This window comes from Marmota monax, unplaced genomic scaffold, assembly GCF_021218885.2.
Source record: "Marmota monax isolate L192 unplaced genomic scaffold, Marmota_monax_Labrador192_F-V1.1 WCK01_AAM20220418_F8-fsc00258, whole genome shotgun sequence".
NCBI lineage: Eukaryota > Metazoa > Chordata > Mammalia > Rodentia > Sciuridae > Marmota > Marmota monax.
The window spans coordinates 617,590-633,900 of record NW_026692172.1 but is presented as its reverse complement, the minus strand read 5'-3'; positions in this window follow the sequence as shown (position 1 = coordinate 633,900).

Genomic DNA, 16,311 nt, shown 5'->3' with positions numbered 1-16,311 from the left:
GTTTTTATACATACTTTTCATAGTCCCTTCTCTCCAATTTCTCCTTTCCAATGCCAAAGAAACAGGTTCTAGAATTCAATAGGACACCTCTGATTTATAAATCAAAAACTATTTAACTTCTCTGACTTTATAACTCAGCAGCCCAAAGGACCATAAATAGATGAACAGTTAATCAAACTGTGGCATATACGTACAATTTAAATTAATTTAGTCATAAAAGAGAAGGGAGTTCAAACAAAAGTTATGTTATGGATGAACTTTGAAAACATTATGCTAAGTGAAAGAAGTTAGACAGAAAAGGTCACATACTGTATGTTTCCAATTATATGAAATATGGAGAATAGATAAATCCATAAAGGCAGAAATAAGACTGGTTTTTGCCAAAAACAGAGGGTTGAGGGAAGATGGAGAAACTGTATAATGAGTAAGAAGTTTTACTTTGGAAGAATGGAAATGTTTGAGAACCAAATAAGGATGCTAGTTATCCAACAGTGTGAATATACTAAATGTTACATAATTGCTCACTTTCAAATGGTTAATTTTGTGTTGAATGAATTTCCACATAAGAAATTATTTCAAAAAAGAGAGACAAAATAATATTTAGATTATTATAAAATTGATGTTTCAAAAGAGATGGAGTATCCAATCCATAGTTCTGAGACAATGGCTATTTAAAAAATACAATACAACTTGATCATTACTTCTCATCTTACACAAAATAACTTTCACAAATTAAAATGTTAATTTAAAATATGTAGGGAGGTTTAAAATAAAAGGATGAAAAGAAATATGTCATGCTGTCACTATGGTTTTTTGGAAACTAGGGATAGTAGGAACATATCTCAACATGGTAAAAGTTATATATGCTACACCCAAGGCCAACATCATTCTAAATGGAGAAAAATTGAAAGCATTCCCTCTAAAAACTGGAACAAATTAAGGTTTCCCTCTTTCACCACTTCTATTCAACATCATCCTTGAAACTCTAGCCAGAGCAATTAGAGAGAAGAAAGAAATTAAAAGGATAACAATAGGAAAAGAACTCAAACTATCAATGACATGATCCTATATTTAGAAGATCCAAAAATTCCACCAGAAAACTTCTAAAACTAATAAATGAATTCAGCAAAGTAGCAGGATATAAAACAACACCCATAAATCAAATGCTTTCCTATACATCAGTGATTAATCTACTGAAAGAGAAATTAGGAAAACTACCCCATTCACAATAGCCTCCCCCCCAAAAAAATAAAATAAAATACTTGGGAATCAATCTAACAAAGGAGGTGAAAGACTTCTAAAATAAAAACTACAGAACACTAAAGAAAGAAATTGAAGAAGACCTTAGAAGATAGAAAGATCTTCCTTGTTCTTGGATAGGTAGAATTAACATTGTCAAAATGGCCAGAGTACCAAAACTATTTTACAGATTTAATGCAATTCCTATTAAAATCCCAATGACATTCTTCATAGAAGTAGAAAAAGCAATTATAAAATTTATTTGGAAAAATAAGAGACCTAGAATACCAAAAACCATCCTTAGCAACAAGAGTAAAGCAAGAAGCATCACAATATCAGATCTGAAACTACACTACAGAGCCATAGTAACAAAAATGGCATGATATTGGCACAAAAACAGACATGTAGACCAATGGTACAGAATAGAAGACAGAGAGACAAACCTACATAAATATAGTTATCTCATACTAGACAAAGGCACCAAAAACATCCACTGGAGAAAAGATAGCCTATTCAACAAATGGTGCTGGAAACAGTGGAAATCAATATGTAACAAAATGAAATTAAACCCCTATCTCTCACCATGCACGAAACTCAACTCAAAGTGAATCAAAGACTTAGGCACTAGAACAGAGACCCTACACCTAATAGAACAAAAAGTAGCCCCATATCTTCACCATGTTGGCTTAGGACCAGTCTTCCTTAACAAGACAAGTGCAAGAAATAAAATCATGAATTAATAAATGAGATGGATTCAAACTATAAAGCTTCTTCTCAGCAAAGGAAACAATAATGTAAAGAGAGAGCCTACAGAATGGGAGAAAATCTTTTTTCTTTAATATTTTTATTTCATTTTTTTACTTTTTTTTTAAAGAGAGAGAGAGAATTTTTTAATATTTATTTTTTAGTTTTCGGCAAACACAACATCTTTGTATGTGGTGCTGAGGATCTAACCCGGGCCGCACGCATGCCAGCTGAGAGTGTTACCGCTTGAGCCACATCCCCAGCCCGGGAGAAAATCTTTATCACAGGCACCTGAGAGCATTAATCTCCAGATTATAAGAACTAAAATAATAATAATAATAATAATAATAATAATAATAATAATGATAATAATACAAAAAAAAAGAATAAATGGGTTAGGGAACTGAACAGACACTTCACAGAAGAGGAAATACAATCAATCAACAAATATATAAAAAAAGTTTAACATCTCTAGCAATTAGACAAATGCAAATCAAAACTACTCTAAGATTTCATCTCATTCCTCTCAGAATGATAATTATCAAGAATTCAAGCAATAATAAATGTTGGCAAGGATGTGGGGGAAAAGGTACACTCATACATCACTGGTGGGACTGTACATTGTTACAACAATTATGGAAAGTAGTATGGAGATCCCTCAGAAAACTTGGAATAGAACCACCATTTGACCCAGCTATCCCACTCCCCAATTCATACCCAAAGGACTTAAAAATCAGCATACTACAGGAAAATAGCCACATCAATATTGATAGCAACTCAACTCACAATAGCTAATCTATGGAACCAACCTAGGTGCCCTTCAGCAGATGAATGGATAAAGAAACTGTGGTATGTATATATACACAATGAAGGTTAATCAGCTTTAAAGAAGAATGAAATTATGGCATTTGCTGGTAAATGGATGGAGGTGGAGAATATCATGCTAAGTGAAATAAGCCAATCCTAAAGAACTAAATGTTGAATGTCTTCTCTGATATGCGGATGATAATTCACAATGGGAGTGGTGCTGGAGAAGAATACAGTTACTTTGGATTAAGTAGAGGGGAGTGAAGAGAGGGGAGGGGTGTGGGGATAGGAAGAATAGTAGAATGAATCTGACATTATTACCCTATGTGCATATATAACTATATGACTGGTATGATTCTACATCATGTACAACCAGAAGAATGAGAAATTATTCTCCATTTATGTATGATGTGTCAAAGTGCATTCTACTGTTTGCATAACTAATTAGAACAAATAAAAAAACGAAAAATTAAAAAAATGTCTATATTGATATCAGATAAAATACACTGAAGAGCAAAGGAAATTACTAGAGTCAAAGAACACTTCATAGTGATAAAAATATAAGTCCTCCAGGAAAAATAATGAGCCTATACACACATAAACACACACACACACACAAACACAAACACACTAGAGAACCACAGGATACATAAAGCGAAAGCTAATAGAGGTAAACAAAAAATAGGCAAATCTACTATTATAGTAAACTTTAACATATCCTCTGACTATTTGCACTACAAGGCAGAAAATTAGAAAATATCAAGATCTGAAAAATATAATCAACCAACAGGATCGAACTGGTATTAAAGAACACACCATCTAACAATGGTAGAAAACACAGGCTTTTCAACAGTACATGGAATATTCACCAAGAAAACCCACATCTCAAATCATGAAACAAGACTTACCAAACCTAAGATATTGTGACAATACTGTTCTTGGATCATAATGGTTTCAAATGAGAAATCAATAATAGAAAGACAACTGGAAAATCTCTTAATATTTACAAATTAAACAACACAATATAAATAATCAATGGGCCTAAAAGGAAGTCTGAAATGCAATAAAATCTTTCATATATGACTGTATCAATGTCAATAACTTGACTGTCATATCATGCTATAGTTTTGTAAAATGTTATCATTGGGAGAAATTTTGTAAAGGGTACACTCTGCATTATTCCTTACAGTGATGTATGAATCTATAATTTGAAATCCTAAATTTTAATGAAAAGAATTCAAGACAGAGAGAGAATATATTTAATATTAAAGGAAGAAATTCACAATATATTGTTAAATAAAATATCAGGTTAGAGAACAATATGTATAAGGTAATTCCATTTTGCTCATTATGTGCATGTATATATGTAAAGAAAAAGAATAAAAGACTATGCATAAATGTTAAGAGTGTGTTCATTCAGCATTGTAGGATCATTGATGCTTTTATTAATTTAATTTTATTTTTCTGAGTGACATTTTATAATTTCATATAACTGAAATGAAGTCATGTTAGAAAAATGAACAATTTAAATTTATTTATACTAAAGCATTAATGGCTTCTCAGATCTACTTTGACTAGTTGAAATCTTAGCATAAGAATAAAATCACTAGTTATGACAATAAGACTTGAGTTTGTTGTGAGACAAATGTCTACCTTTTGAATATTAAACATGGTAATTATGAAGCATATCGTGCACAGAACAAAATAAAGCAAGTCTGTGGTCTAGATTTTGAAAAATTATAATTCCCTGCTATTTTAGCAGCATCTTCTAGGCAGAAGTGGCACAATAATTCAAAAAAAAAAAAAGAGGAAAACATGAGACTTTTTAGTATCACTTTATTGCTTATAGTGAAATGTTTAAAATGTCAAAGCTCTTGACATATCATCTTTTATACATTTGATTCAAGTGGGTTATGAACTCCCATTTTTACCCCAAATACAAATTGCAGAATCACATCGGTTACATAATGCCATATTAGTGACTGTTGTATTCTGCTACCTTTCCTATCCCCTACTATGCCCCCTCCCCTCCCATCTTCTCTCTCTCTACCCCATCTGCTGTAATTCAATTCTCTCCCTTGTTTTTTTTTCCCCTTTCCCCTCACAACCTCTTATATGTAATTTTGTGTAACAATGAGGGTCTCCTTCCATTTCCATGCAATTTCCCTTCTCTCTCCCTTTCTCTCCCCCCACTTGTCTCTGTTTAATGTTAATCTTTTCCTCATGCTCTTCCTCCCTACTCTGTTCTTAGTTACTCTCCTTATATCAAAGAAGACATTTGGCATTTGTTTTTTAGGGATTGGCTAGCTTCACTTAGCATAATCTGCTCTAATGCCATCGATTTCCCTGCAAATTCCAAAAATTCTAACTTATTATATAGAAAATAAAATCTAAGATAACTACTATAAAACAGAAATAGTCTCTCAGTTACATGTACAGTTAATATGACTGAATAGGCAGCTATACTTTTAGCTTTATATTACTGAAATTTTCTTGTAAATTAAAAAAAAACTCTTCATGATTGCCTTTAATTCTTTTTTGTTTGCTTTTAGGAATTTAAAGTCACAAAGCAATCAATAGTTATAGAAGAACATAAAAGATAAGATTACATTTTAAAGGAATGGGCACAGTATATGTTCTAGAAACATTAACTGCAAGGAACATTTAAATAATATCACAGAGATAAAATACAGTATAAATTTTTCTAAGGAAAATAAATTGCATACATTGAAGTTAATGACTGCATTCATTGGTATACCAAAATAAGTTTTCTAATAAAAAGTAAAAATCAATTAAAATTATTGGGGAAATCTTTTTCACCTCTATGTGTAAAAAGCAAGTATTAAAAGCAATGTTCTAGTAAATATTTCTTGATGAAAGAGACAAAAAAGAAAAGAATAGAAGCACTAGATGTCTGGACAGCAGAAGAAATAAAAGGGAGGAAAAGTTAGCCCTCTAAATAAGAGAAGTCAAGAAAGGCTCATTTCATTTATTCCCTAATTTTCCTTAGGGCTAACCCTGTTGGATTAACAACTTTAGATACATTTGGCCAACAACCATTACTCCAGGAAGAGATATTTCTAGTCCCTTTTCTTTTCTATTTAATACCATCCTACTGTCTCTCCTAAGGACCTAAATGGAACAGGACTAAGGCACTCTTCAAAGTTCTAAAGGAGGCAATAGTTATGCAAAGTGGATTTACTATTTACATAGAATGTTATCAGCATTTCCTGCTTAAAACAGGAAGGAAGAGAAGGACAGACAGTTAAGAACCCAAAATGAGTAAAAGGAGAAGGCCTTTTTATATCAGAAACAAAAGGACAGACTTTTACAGCTACCATTTTGACTATTATTCATCACTGCAGCCGGTTAGTTTGTTTAAATTATTTTGGACTGGAGATTGAGTTGTTATCAGATGCAAGAATGTGTTTCACTTAGAGATAAAAGTGGGCATTAGTACCACTTGAGAGGAGAGAGGATGTCCATAAGATCTTGGTGCAAAAGAGCAAGTTCACCATTACTTAAGAACATTTCCCAAGTATTTTATTGTTTTTGAGGATATTGTGAATGGAGTGTTTTTCCTCATTTCCGTTTCAGAAGTTTTGTCGCTGATATACAGAAATGCCTTTGATTTATTCATGTTGATTTTATATCCAGCCACTTTGCTGAATTCATTTATTAGTTCTAGTAGTTTTTTTGTAGACCCTTTGGGGTCTTCTAGGTATAGAATCATGTCATCCGCAAATAGTGATAATTTAAGTTCTTCTATTCCTATTTTTATGCCTTTAATTTCTTTCGTCTGTCTAATTGCTCTGGCCAGTGTTTCGAGAACTATATTGAATAGAAGTGGTGATAGAGGGCATCCCTGTCTTGTTCCAGATTTTAGGGGGAATGCCTTCAATTTTTCTCCATTGAGAATGATGCTAGCCTGAGGCTTAGCATAGATAGCTTTTACTATGTCGAGGTAAGTTCCTGTTATCCCTAGTTTTTCTAATGTTTTGAACATAAAGGGATGCTGTACTTTGTCGAATGCTTTTTCTGCGTCTATTGAGATGATCATATGGTTCTTATCTTTAAGTCTATTGATGTGGTGAATAACATTTATTGATTTCCGTATATTGAACCATCCTTGCATCCCAGGGATGAATCCTACTTGATCATGGTGCACAATTTTTTTGATGTGCCTTTGTATCCGGTTCGCCAGAATTTTATTGAGGATTTTTGCATCTAGGTTATCAGAGATATTGGTCTGTAGTTTTCTTTCTTTGAGGTGTCTTTGTCTGGTTTCGGAATCAGGGTGATGTTGGCCTCATAAAACCACCCTAAGATACCATCTCACTCCAGTAAGATTGGCAGCCATTATGAAGTCAAACAACAACAAGTGCTGGCGAGGATGTGGGGAAAAGGGTACACTTGTACATTGCTGGTGGGACTGCAGATTGGTGCAGCCAATTTGGAAAGCAGTATGGAGATTTCTGGGAAAGCTGGGAATGGAACCACCATTTGACCCAGCTATTGCCCTTCTCGGACTATTCCCTGAAGACCTTAAAAGAGCGTACTACAGGGATACTGATACATAGATGTTCATAGCAGCACAATTCACAATTGCTAGACTGTGGAACCAACCCAGATGCCCTTCAATAGATGAATGGATAAAAAAATGTGGCATTTATACACAATGGAGTATTACACAGCACTAAAAAATGACAAAATCATGGAATTTGCAGGGAAATGGATGGCATTAGAGCAGATTATGCTTAGTGAAGCTAGCCAATCCCTAAAAAACAAATACCAAATGTCTTCTTTGATATAATGAGAGCAACTAAGAACAAAGCAGGGAGGAAGAGCAGGAAGAAAAGATTAACATTAAACAGATACATGAGGTGGGAGGGAAAGGGAGAGAAAAGGGAAATTGCATGGTAATGGAGGGAGATCCGCATGGTTATACAAAATTACATATAAGAGGTTGTGAGGGGAATGGGAAAATAAACAAGGAGAGAAATGAATTACAGTATATGGGGTAGAGAGAGAAGATGGGAGGGGAGGGGAGGGGAGATAGTAGAGGATAGGAAAGGTAGCAGAATACAACAGTTACTAATAGGGCATTATGTAAAAATGTGGATGTGTAACCGACGTGATTCTGCAATCTGTATTTGGGGTAAAATTGGGAGTTCAAAACCCACTTGAATCAAATGTATGAAATATGATATGTCAAGAGCTTTGTAATGTTTTGAACAACCAATAAAAAAAAGAAAAAAAAAAGAACATTTCCTAACCAACACCAAACTGGCAACAAATAATAATCTCTGAATTTTAAAATGCATTCCCATTTTCAAAGTGCTTTCACAAATCTCTGTTGATTAACAGTGAGAAATAGAAAAATAATAGTTCAGGCTTTATTTTAAGAGATGTAGCAAAAGTAATCAGTTTAGGTACACGCACACCAGGTTACACCTTCACTCCTCGTCTTCTTAAATGTTCTTTATTTTCCTTTTTCCTAGTTCTTTTATTTCTATGAGAAAAACGTTCAACCAACAAGTAACCACTTATTTGCCCTGAAAACACACACACACACACACACACACACACACTTTGGCCCATGTTTTTTCCTGTGTGGGTGGGAAATAAATTGTTAGGTATAACTTTGTGGAACCAAACAAAATCAATCTGCAAACTAATGAAATAAATTTAGGATTGATCCACAGAGGAATGTCCCAAATAAGAAATGATGAAACTAAACAAGCTGAGCCCCTTATTCCATAACCATACCTATTTTACTTTCAGGGATCCAACCTAGACTCATTAGTCACTTACAATCCTTTCTGATCTATAAAATCCAGAGGAAAAAAAACTTCATTTATTTTTGTTTTAATCCAGTTGAAAGCTTCAATCAGCCAATACAGGTACTACCAACTGCTCAGTGGTAAGAGGCCTCTAGACAGGAATGCACATATTTATTAGGAAATAATCAACCAAGAAAAGCATTTCTGATCATCTGTAAGCAAAAAATGAAAAGTCACCAAAAAGTATAGAGTGGAAAGGCTATGAAAATATCATCTAAAAAAATCAAATTCCTGTTTTGAGTTCAAATTTGTACCCAATATTGCCTGAGGGCTCACTTGTATAAATCACCAATTCAGCAGAGCTAAGAAGTGGGAAAGTTCTTAATGCTTTAAACCAGAAGTGGTTCTTTGGAATGGTGTCTAATGCCAGGCTTATAACTTTAAGAGCCATAATGTGACTAAAAAGAAAACTACATCTATTGTGAATATAATTTGTATCAGGAACCATTACATTTAAAGCGGATAATGACCCCCTAAGACAGGGAAGTTATTGGCCCCATTTTAAGGACCAGGAATCTAAGGAGCCAAGAGGCTGAATATCTTGTCCAAGATCTCAACTAGTAAATGGTGAAACAAAGATTTAGCCTAAATCTACCTCCACATCTTTAGCTGTTAACAATCCATTAGTTGATACATCCTCTCAGAATACAGTTTCTCTTGCTACCCCCTCCAGGGGAGCAGATGCTAAAAAGGGTAAAGAAAAAGGGTCTTTGAAAACATGTTATATGTGCTTCAAAATTTTTGTGCAATGATTGTTTTGTTTGTAGTTTTTGAAAGTTAGAATGTTTCCACCAAGAAAGGTGAAGCTAGTTAAGGCCTAGGCCACAAAAATCAAATATTTAAATCAATATCCCTTCTTGACTAGAGAGTTAGCTGGTCTCTGCTAAGATAAGGAAGTAGGCCAAAGATAATTTCTGAGCACATCCGGGGGTTTGGGGGACTTCCCCTGCTACTAGGAAATGACAATGAGGTTGTTTTTACAGCTATTTACAATCCACAGCACTTTCACATGCATTAGCTCCACGCTGATTCCCAGTGAAGCAACAGGGTGGATACCATTATTCCCTTAGTCTTATTAATTACAAATGGAAAGCCTGAAGCTCAGAAAATTTAAGTGATGTGCTCTGTCCAAAGCCATACCAAAAATGAAGGAGCTATGATAGGTCTTAGGACTTCAATTTCAAATAAAATGAATGCATTCATTTCACTCTCAGAGAGTTCCAGTGTACATATACAAGTAATGCTTCAACAGCCCCTAAGCCTCATTTTAAAACCACTCCCACACAGGCACACCCACACAGAAAAACAAAACAAAACAACACACACACACACACACACACACTTGCCATTGTGGCAAACTCTTTTTCTGATATAAAAGTGGGCCTTTGTTGGAGATTATAACAGAAGAAGAAGGGGATAAGTAGAGGAGAGAGTGAAGGGTAAGAGAGGGTAATGGGAAAAGTATAATCAAAGTATGTTGTATACATGTACAAATATGCTGCAATGAAATCACTTTTTGTATAACTAATACTGTACTAATAAAAAGCCTTTTTAAAAGTACATCTTTGCAACTAGATCCTCAATGGCAATAATCCCCTGCCATGAGAGTATAAGATCCCAAATTATCTTAGTTATCCAGATTTCTCTCTCAAAATAAATTTTATTTATAAGAAGTCATGTTGGGCTGGAGTTGTAGCTCAGTGGTAGAGAACTTGCCTAGCACTTGTGAAGCACTGGGTTTCATCCTCAGCACCATATAAAAATAAATAAATAAAAGTATTTTTAAAATCATATTAAAAAAAGAATTATTATAGTATTTTTGGTGAAAGAAGGCACTAGGTAGGAGAATAAAAAATAGACAATGAAATAGTTGTAAGTTCAAGATATACTTTATAAGGCTTTTTCTTGGCTCTTATTTTATTTGTTTTTTTTTTAAATTCTGTGAATCAGGCAGGCAGAAGGCAGAACTGATATTATATTATCATTTTTCTAATAAGAACACTAAGACTCAGAAGTCTTCAGGAAGTCATCTTGAAAATCTTCTCCAGATTGTTTCTTCAAGTGTAATATGAGGGGGTTGGACTAGATTGATTTATGCAGCAAATAAAATTAACACTACAGCTGATTTATATCATAAATTTGCTCATGTGTACAATAAGAACATATGGACACTCTCTATGGTTCCCTCCACTCTATGGGGTAGAATCTGAATGACTCTAGAACTCATCTGGAGTCACAAGGCAAGCTGAAACTGGATCCAGGCTCTAGACTCCTAAACCTATTTGGTGAATGGGAGTTGTAAAGTTCCCTTATAATGTCAGCATCCCTTCTGTATCCTTCACATGCCCACCTGCCCAGGAGGTTAAAGTCATCATTACTCCAAACCCTTTATTGTATAATCCAAGGTGTGCTTTTCACATTTAATTGTCCCCATCTACAGTGGATAAGCTTTCCTATGAGAAGTCAGTCTTTAGGCCATAAACTATATTTGAAAGCATTCCAAGCTAACACTTCACTAGAAATTTATTGTGCAAAAATTTCTCAAAACATTCACTGACAGTTTGTGCTTTATTACTGATTCTCTTTTGGAACAAAAGCAGAGATGAGAGCAAATTCCTACGTTTGGATGCTATTAGCAGGTTTCCTGACCACACACACCCAACAGACTCCTTCTCACCTCAGCTGCCAAAATGACCAGCCCACTTCCCTACCCACACCCATCTCCAGTTGAACTCAGGGGCAAACACTAAATAGGGGGAAGTAAGGCTGGAGTTTATCATAATCAATGCACCTTCTGTTATTTTTATAACTTTTTCTATGTACTTTTATGTATATTTATTTTTGGTCCTGTTAGGGAAGAAAGGTAAGAGCTATACAAATCCATTCAAAGGAGGTCCCTCATTCACGCTAACCAGATGCCCTTCTCCCCCAGGCTCCCAAAAACTTCAAAGCCCACACATAGAGTCACACACACTAAGTGTGCCTCAACGATGCTAACAGATACACACTGACATAGAAATAAATACATATGGGGTGGAAATAAATCTGTTTACTCTTGATTGGAAATCCAGAAACCTGAGTTATTTTCTAAACTTTGGTACTTAATTATATGACCTTATACTAGTGACACCCTCTACCCCAAATTAGTGTTTTTTAATGAAGAAGATAGACACAATAGCTTTATTTTATTTGTTTATTTATTTTTATGTGGTGCTTAGGATTGAACTCAGTGTTTCATGTGTACTAGGCAAGTGCTCTGTTACTGACTTACAACCCCATCCCCAGGTATTAGTTTTAACATCCATTCTAAAGCTATTATGTTCAATGCAATAGTCATATCCACATGTGGCTATGCTACTGAGTACCTATTATAAAAGGCAGAAATTTTTATTTTATTATTTACCTGTAAGTTTCAATAACCACACATGGCTAGTGATACTACCATATGGTATAGCACAAAACATGTATGGAACATTGACTTAGATGATCTGTATCATCTCTTCTAGGTGGTCTGTGCTATTGTGTTCTACAGGATTCATCAAACTCACCCACTCCAAGTCTCAGAGTGTTCCTGCCTAACTAGAAATGATGATCCAGAATTGCTTTATACACATGGGGTAGGCCCTGGGACAGGAAGAAAAAAATTGGTGAGGGTCAAATTTCTACAGCCAGACTAATTATTTTATTGTCCTCAGTTTTCTATAAGCTGGTACCAAAAGATGAATTATGGCTGTCCCAGTCTCTGTGAGTGAGTATATTTGTATGTGTATGTGTATAACTACCCTATGAGTATAGTAACACTCTTTATCCATCATCCTAAAGTACAATTAGTATTGACTTGAGGAACAATTTCAGTGCTGGAGAAAAAAGCTGACTCTTGATTTTGTGGTAAAATCAATACATCTTGAAATGGCCTCTTTCTCTCTGGACTAATTTCTCATCTGTAATATGAGACAGTTGGACTAGAAATATTTATTCAACAAACTGAACAAAGCAATGAGTTAACAGCTGAGGACACAATGAGAAATCAGACATGTCATGCCCTCAAGAATTAAATTTACTATAAAGTCTAAACAAGATGATCTTTCAAGACGCCTCTCAGCTTTGAGTCAAAGTAAACTATGGATCCTTTGGCTCATAGTTACTATGTAAATACTATATGGCTAAAAATTCCCTAAGTTTCTACCCAAGTCCTACTTTATTAAGGCAGATTCCCCATCCAGCTAACTATTATCCCCCTTCTTCCTCAAAATTTCCTGTTTGGTCTTCTCCACACCAATAAGTAATTAAGAACTGAAAGATTCTAGGAAAATGAAAAGACAATATGAGATGGCAGCAGAGAAGTATCTGTCTGTGCACTTCCTGAAATGATAGAAAATATGAGTATAGGTTTATGAAGAAAATGGGGAGAGATAAAAATAAAGGGAGATAATAAATCTATGACCTATTATAGCAAATGTGGTATAATTGATGCAGCTGTACAAGGCAAAGACTCATTTTAAATGGGTAGAATATAGCCTTTAAAATAATTCAAGGACAAAGAACCAACCAGTTAAGGAAGGATAAAAGTAGAGGAGCACATTCAAGTGACAGAGAGCACCCCCCTCTCTGCCACATATATATAGTGGTGCCATCTTGAATCTCAAGGATCTACCCGCTTTCTCTTTCCTTCAGTGCATCAACTATGAATTGCCCTTCCACCATAATTCAAAACAACTGTAACATTTCAATTGGAGGGGAAGTAATAATTACCCTCTGCCTCTTTTTTATAAACTTTCCTATAGATCTCTGGGGATCCAAACCCAGTTGAAGAAATATTAGTTAGAATGCCAGCTTAGTTAATAAAACTCCCATGACAGGTAAAGTTTAGTCTTGAATCCAAATGTTATCTCCACCTTTAATGTGGGTGGACGGTCTTTTTCCCCAACCTTCATCACTACTAAAATAATCAAGGATTCTATGAAAGGACATATAGATTTCAGGGGACTTGGAGCCCAGGCTCTAGGCTGGCTATAAAGTAAGGTTGGTACCTAAAGAGATAAAACTTGAGTAAATGATGTTTTCTCAAAGCAGGTAGTAGTCCAGAAGGCCGGACTTATATTTTACAAGTCCATGAAGCCATGTTTATAAAATGCTAAAACGAGAAGAAACTTTTTAGTTTGAGTCCATCCCATTTATTGATTCTTGGTTTTAATTATTGCACTATAGGAATCTTATTAATGAATTTGGGGCCTAATCCCACATGATGAAGATTAGGGCCTACTTTTTCTTCTAATAGATGCAGAGTCTCTGGTTTAATTCCTAGGTTCTTGATTCACTTTGAGTTGAGTTTTGTGCATGGTGAGAGATAGGGGTTTAATTTCATTTTGTTGCATATGAATTTCCAGTTTTCCCAGCACCATTTGTTGAAGAGGCTATCTTTTTGTCCAATGCATGTTTTGGAGCCTTTGTCTAATATAAGATAATTGTAGTTTTGTGGGTTAGTCTCTGTGTCCTCTATTCTGAACCATTGGTCTACCAATCTATTTTGGTGCCAATACCATGCCGTTTTTGTTACTATTGCTCTGTAGTATAGTTTAAGTTCTGGTATAGTGATGCCACCTGCTTTACTCTTCCTGCTAAGGATTGCTTTAGCTATTCTGGGTCTCTTATTTTTCCAGATGAATTTCATGATTGCTTTTTCTATTTCTATGAGGAATGCCATTGGGATTTTGATCAGAATTGCATTGTCTGTATAGTGCCTTTGGTGGAGATTCCTTGGAAAACTGGGAATGGAACCACCATGTGACCCAGCTATTTCTCTCCTCAGTCTATACCCAAAGGACTTAAAAACAGCATACTCAGGGACACAGCCACATCAATGTTTATAGCAGCACGATTCACAATAGCTAAACTGTGGAACCAACCTAGATGCCCTTCAGTAAATGAATGGATTAAAAAATGTGGCATATATACACAATGGAATATTACTCAGCAATAAAGCAAATAAAACCATGGCATTTGCAGGTAAATGGATGGGAGTTAGAGAAGATAAAGCTAAGTGAAGTCAGACAATCCAAAAAAAAAATGCTGAATGTTTTCTCTGATATAATGTGTCTGATTCATAGTGGGATAGGGAGGAGGAGCATGGGAGGAATAGACAAACTCTAGATAGGGCAGAGGGGTGGAAAGGGAAAGGAAGGGGCAGGGGGTTAGCAAAGATGGTGTAATGTGATGGACATCATTATCCAAAGTACATGTATCAAGACATGAATTGGTGTGAACATACTTTATATACAAATAGAGATATGAAAAATTGTGCTCTATATGTGTAATAAGAATTGTAATGTATTCTGCTGTCATGTAGTTAAAAATTAAAATTGATTTAAAACTAACTGAATAAATAAATATAGCTTTAAATGCTAAAATGAACATATTTAAGCTCACCCCCATATAGAACCTTCTTCTTCTTTTTTAATCTGATAATATTTTGTGATTGTTTTGGTCATACATGGCTGTAGTTTGGATTTCTTTTTTTTAACTCTTTCTAAAAATTATTTTTTTTTCTAATTTGTTATACATGATGGCAGAATGCAATCCATTTCATATTACACATATAGAGCACAATTTTTCAATTGTACACAAAGTATTTTCACACCATTCATGTCTTACATACATGTACTTAGGGTAATGATGTCTAACTCATTCCACCATCATTCCTACCCCCTCTCCCCCTCCCTCCCCTTTGCCCTATCTAATGTTCCTCTATTCCTCCCATGCCCCCCCCATTGCCATTATGAGTCAGCACCCTCATATCAAAGAAAACATTCAACCTTTGGGTTTTTGCAATTGGCTTGCTTCACTTAGCATTATATTCTTCGACTTCAACCATTTACCTCAAATGTCATGATTTTATTCTCTTTTAATACGGAGTAGTGTTCCATTGTGTATATATACCAAAATTTCCCTATCCATTCATCTATTGAAGGGCATCTTGGAATTGTGCTGCTATAAACATTGATATGGCTGTGTCCCTGTAGTATGCTGTTGTTAAGTCCTTTGGGTATAAACTGAGGAGTGGGATAGCTGGGTCAAATGGTGGTTCCATTCCAAGTTTAGAACCTTCTTAATGTAACTCAACATAATTCATGTAACAAACTTAAATCATAATCTTACCCATTCAGTTTGCAACATCAAGGTTCCACCCTGAACTCCAATCAAGATACTAGGTTGATACATCTCCACTCTCCAAAAGCCAGAATTAGCATCCCACAGCTCCAATATCTCAGAGCTCAACCAAAGACCAAGAGCACTTATCTGGTCCCTAAATTCCTAACACAGAACCACTGATAGCAAGCCCAGTAATTCCAACCATCTCAGTGGGATGGGAGAAACTACTTTTAATCCAATGGAGGCAATTTATTATTGTGAAGATTTTAGGAAACAGCTCAAACTAAGGTACTCAATTTTTCCAAAACATAAGAAAGAAAGGGAATGTTTTTTTTCTGAATGTGGATAGAGCTCCAAGTGCCAAGTGTCATAAAGAAGGGAGTGGAGAGAGAGCAAGAGTGCACGCAACCGAGGAGATAAAATTTATCTTGCTTAAGATCGAGTTTCACGTAATGCCAGTTATATTAGCATATACTGATAGGATTATCTCACCCCGCCTACAAGTAGTCTAATCACCCTCCAGCATAAA